Below are 5,753 nucleotides of genomic sequence, written 5' to 3'. Positions count from 1 at the left end.
GCTACCCCGTCTGCAGGCACCACCCCTGCAGCTCCCATTGGCCGCAGTTCCCGGACAATGGGAGCTTCAGGGCTGGCACTTGGGGCAGGGGTAGTGTGCAGAGCCCCCTGAATGCCCCTACATGTAGGAGCCGGAGGGGAGACATGCCACTGCTTCCAAGAGCTGCTGGGAGCCATGGCAGGCAGGGAGCCTGCCTTAGCCCCACTGTGCTGCTGACCAGACTTTTAACGGCCTGGTGACCAGAGCCGCCATGGTCCCTTTCGACAGGGCGTTCCGGTCTAAAACTGGACATCTGGCAACCCTATGAATTGGGACAGCAGAGGGATGGCCACCCCTGAGGCCCTGGTTGGAGGGAGGGTCTGCTTACTGACACCAGGGCCTCCTTTTTCACCTCCTGCAAGCACATGTATTAATCATGTGTAAGCAGGGGCAGGGTGTAGCAATGTCCCAACCTCCCCCAGGCACCCACTGTCCGACTGAAGAGTAGAGGAAGTTGATTGGCTCCCTCTCCCCCCCCACCTCAAATCCTCTGTGTTTAAGCATTCCTGGGCATGCAGCAATCATTCTTGCTTCTGAAAGCTGCCATGCCCTACAGATAGTACAATTGTCAGACCTCAGTGTCTGGGCTTGTTGTGGGTGTGACCAGTTCACCTTTTGGGGTCAGGAAGGAATTTTGCCCACTGTGTTAACATTGGCAAGGTGCCCGGTGGGTTTTTCACTTTCCTCGGAGCATCCTGAATGCCTGATCATAAGAATAAGGGGTAGCAAACACACACAAAAGATGTGAGGCGGGTAATAAATGTCAATAAATAAATTGTTTAAATGTTAAAATTATTTGTGGCCAGTACCCAATGGTAAAAGAGATTTCAGGGCCAGATTCTTGGGTATTACTGGATACAAGCCCCAGAGGGGCTGGGTGGACACTGTTAGCCTGTGCAGTAAGGAAAATCTTCTCAGATTGAACTACACCCAGTACTGCCAAGCCCAAGCATTAAAAATCATGAATCAGGCCCCAGAAATCATGATTGGCTTAAAATGTTTTGAACCTTTATGGTTCACTTTTTCAAGCTTTTGCCTGCAGTCATGAGAGCTGGGAACTTACCTTTTTTCCACCGCCTCATTTAAATGAAAGCTGAGATTCTCATGAAATAACGATTCCAGGAAATGGGGCTTTAAAAAACCCACCAATTATCACAGTGCTCATGATAAAATCTCAGTAGGGAGAGGGGAGAAACCAGTGGGATTCAGCAGTAGTTTGAATCATGAATTCAGTACTGGGGTTTGGCTGACAGACCTGACTCTCATTCCTTAGTTGTATAGCATTGAACACCAGCCTAGACTTAGTTAATGCCTTAGAGTTTGTGGGGGAATGATCAGCCTCAAAGCCCTTTAATATTCAAGTTAATAAAAATTGCGGCATGCTGCAACATTCACTTATCTTTCTCCATTCTACAATGTGTCCTGATCAATCAGACATGCAACTGACCCTAAATATAAGTTCTTTGGTGGAGCAGTAGTTTCTGTAAAGTTTGCGGGGGGGTTCGCTCAGGTTTTCTGTGTTTCTGTTGTTCGACTCTGTTCTGTAATTTGATTATCACACTCCATTTTATTTATTCTGAGTATTGACTGAAAGCCATTTTTCCTGCTAATTTAAATGTAAAAATATTTTCTTTCCAAAGAGGATCAACGAGAAAATACTGTTTGTGAAATATAAGATTACATTAAATGTACTGACCACATCAAAATGACAACTATCTTTAAGGCATCCTGATGGGGTCATTCAAATATATCCTGTGTTTTATCACTATTCTCAATAGAGGACTTCTGAAAAATAGGAAGTGTGGGTAGAGACTGTCTTTAAACAAATGTAGCCTGCTTCCCTGAAGTATGGTATACTTTAGTCCAGTGGTTCCCAAACTTGTTCCGCCGTTTGTGCAGGGAAAGCCCCTGGCGGGCCGGGCCAGTTTGTTTACCTGCCGCGTCTGCAGGTTCGGCCGAGTGCAGCTCCCACTGGCCACAGTTCGCTGCTCCAGGCCAATGGGAGCTGCTGGAAGTGGCGGCCAGGACGTCCCTCGGCCCGCGCCGCTTCCCGTTGGCCTGGAGCAGCGAACCGCAGCCACTGGGAACTGCGATTGGCCAAACCTGCAGATGCGGCAGGTAAACAAACCGGCCCGGCCCGCCAGGGGCTTTCCCTGCACAAGCAGCGGAACAAATTTGGGAACCACTGCTTTAGTGAATTAAAACACAGCTCGCTTCACTCAAATTACTGCCATATACTAATGTTGTTAAACTATTCCTTGCTGATTTTTTTATTAAGCTTTTATTAGCATTTCAGATTTATAGATGTCTCATCGTTCTTTTGGCCATATTTTTTTTATGCTGGCAGGGGGAACATCTACTACAGCCAGTAAAATCCCCACCCTGTGATTTTATAAAGTTCAGTATTTTAAAAAAATCTTGCTATAGATTACTTCTCTTAGTTGTAGACTGTGTAAGTTAAAAGTTGATGGATGTATGCTTTGTTGAAATTCTTATTTTATAAACAGTATTTATGTATTTTAAAACAAAATGATCTCAATATTTTTGGAAGACTTGCTTCTGTTGAAGTCTGCGGGGACAATCCATGCTATGTCTTGAATTTTAAAGGCGCGCTCTAGCCATATTTTTCTCAGATGGGTAATGCTTATTTATGCAAGTTATCCGATTGACTGGAGGTTGAATAAGTGTTCCAAGATTGGGTCCTAATGTACTTTGTAACAACATATTGTTAATAATGCTTGCCTTTTTTTGCACTTTCATTCATAGACCTCAAAGCCCTTTGCAAAGCAAGTGAAATAGTTTCCCCATTTGTGAAATGAGGATAATGATGAGGCAAAGAGACTTGCTCAAAGTTAAGGGGGAAGAGGTAAGATAAGGGGAAGAGCCAGGAATGAAAACCATGTCTCCTGATGCCCAGTCCACTATTTTAACCTCGGACCACCCTGGCTTTATAAGCATGTGTTCTCTGCTAGGAATTTCTCAGAAATCCAGATGCTATGGGATAGTTTTCTTACATATGAAGAGTAGAAAACAAGACTAATTTTGTCATTTGATAAAGGATTAAATTTTATGGATTTAAGAACAGTTAACACATTTTCAGTTTGATAAGAAATGGCAGTGCTGATGTTTCCTGTTCTTCAGTGATTAAAATGAGTCAAACTCTGGACTACGGAAGGTTTTCCACAAAAAAGAACTTCTGTAAATGTTTCTCCTGGTAATGCAATTAGGAAATATTGGCCTCAGTTAATGTAACTTAAACAAAACATGTTGTCCTCATCAAACTAGTTCAACTTGTTAAACAGGCATTGCCTTGTCTACAAAGTTAAAAAACAGGGGCATATAATGTTCCCATGGAAACTCTGTTAAAATACTGATTTGTGGATATGATCATAATCAGTACCATAATCTAATATAAGTGAATTAAATGAAAAAGAATCTCAGCTATGAAGTCAACACCCTATAAGCATATCCTTACATAGGCAGAAATCGTGTCTTCGAAGCAGAGCTCCTTATAGACACCATTTTCTAACTCCTTTGCTGGCTCAAGCAAAGAGCTTTGTATGTAATCCTCCTATTTTTCCATCTACTCTCATTTTACCAATTTTTTATTATAAAAATGATTTAAGACCAGAATAAAATTAAATCCCTTAAAAATGACTTTTAGTGAAGTCAGTTAATACTTTATTGTATCTTTATTGTGCTTGTTTTATTGTATTTCCTTTGTTTCTAATGAAAAAGAAGAAAACTAGTGTTCAGTGGTTTACAGCTTAGTTTCTATTCATTTTTTCTGGTGCTAAGAACTTCTAGTTATTAGGGAGAAAAAAAACATACTTACCTCAGAGATGTGATGTGGGGTTTAGTTAATATTGGTAAAGCACTCTGACATCTATGTTTGAAAGGTAACAAGAAATGAAAAGTGTTCTCCTTATTCATTATTATGATTAATTAAAGATACTGTATGGGAATGTTAATAAACTGAACATTTTATAAAATAATGCAAAAGTGTGGGGAAAATGGGGACATTTTTCAAAAGCACCTAAGTGATTTAGGAACCTAAATACCATTTTCCAAGTATTTAGGCACTTAGGGCCAAATATTTCAAAATATTTAGGTGCCTAAAGATACGGATAAGCACCTAGTGGAAAAGCACTTAGGTCCAGATTTTCAAAGGGAATTAGGTGCCTAAATGCCTGAATCCCTTTGAAAATGAGATTTAGGCTCCTAACTCAATTAGGCATTGAAACACTAAGTGCAGCAATGCCTAAATACCTTTAAAAATCTGGGTCTTAATCACCTTAATCCCATCAGTTTCAGGATGGGTTAGGCACCTATGTGCTTTTGAAAATCTCACTGAGAATCTGTCTTCATCTTTAGGGACCTAACTACCTTTTAAAAAATCTGGCCCTTAGAAACCTAAATATCATTGAAAGTCAATAGCATTTAGTCCCTAAGTGCCTACATAATTTTTTTTAATGGGACTTAAGCTCCTAAATCACTAAGACATTTTTGAAAATGTTACTGTAATGGGACACTCACCTCTGGAGCACCTTCAAGCAGCGGGTTGTGCCCTTTCTTGCCCCTTGTATCCCCGATCGGCTGCCAGTTGACTTTGTTGGGTCTTCAGTGATTTGGCCCTCCAGCCATGTCACAAAGTCCAAATGAATGTCTTCGGGATTGTATTAAAGAGTCCAATAAATCAACAGTCTGTCTGCCCTCACTAGCCCCAGCTGCCACATGTTTCCCAATTCAATTAGTTGCTGCTTCTTTCCTTGGCATCTCCCTGTGTGGACCCTTTAGGTTCACCCTTATCTCAGGGTTAAAGTTTTGTTTTCTATATTCTGGGAGAAAGAATTTAGACACCAATCTAGCAAAGCATTTAAGCACATGCCTCTCTTGAAGCATGTGAATAGTTCCATTGACTTTCCTGGGACGAGTAATATGCTCAAAATTAAGCATATGCTTAAGTGCATTTTCAGATCTAAGCCATAGTGCTTACCAACCTCACAAGGGGTAATGAGGATTAATTAGTTAATGTTTATACAGCACACTGAACATGTTAAACCATTTGTTAAATATCAGTATTATTATTTTTACTATTTATTCTGTAGTCTATTTTTTTAAAAGTTGTAATTTTTTAATTATTTAGGTACACTAATATGCAAGTCATAAAACAAAATTATGCCTTAGTGCATAAGGACCTGAAAGGCTACCAAAAAGCAAAGAACAACATTTGAGTAAAACTGGTTGAAATTTTTACATGCAATTTTTTCATTGAAAAATGTAGACAGGGGTTGACTGAAACATTTTGTAAATTCATGTCAAATTGTATCAGTCAAAAACCCCTCCAAAATTCAGGAAAAAAATCAGAATGTTTCATTCTGACATTTTCAGAATGAATTTTTTTTATTCAAATCAGCTTTTCAAGTCAAAATTTACTTCAGTTTCATTTTAAAAAAATTAAAAGGGTTAAAAGTTGAAAATTAAATGAGAAATTTGGTTTGGTTCAAACTGAAAGTTTTGTTTGACCCCAAACAGTTTTTACTTTTTTGGTTTGGTGAAATTTTTGGTTGCCCCAAACCAAAATCTTTTTTTCCGGCTCTGCCAGTGAACTGAAAAAAACAGTTTGTTTCTGCTCAGCTCTACATTTGAATAGCATTCCAACTGGAAGATGAAATAATGCAAGATGGCAAAATCAAAATGAAGGCTGTCCCTCC

The 5,753-nt window shown here is 39.8% G+C and overlaps 1 protein-coding gene across 4 annotated transcripts in view; it reads left to right on the top strand.

Moving 5' to 3' along the window:
- Positions 1-5,753, top strand: part of CACNA2D3 (calcium voltage-gated channel auxiliary subunit alpha2delta 3) — an 869,947-nt gene that overhangs the window by 783,505 nt on the left and 80,689 nt on the right. The gene's annotated exons all lie outside the window — the stretch shown is intronic.

Source organism: Natator depressus, chromosome 7, assembly GCF_965152275.1.
Source record: "Natator depressus isolate rNatDep1 chromosome 7, rNatDep2.hap1, whole genome shotgun sequence".
Classification (NCBI taxonomy): Eukaryota; Metazoa; Chordata; order Testudines; family Cheloniidae; genus Natator; species Natator depressus.
Note: the sequence above shows the minus strand (reverse complement) of the source record. Positions and strands in the feature narration are given on the sequence as shown.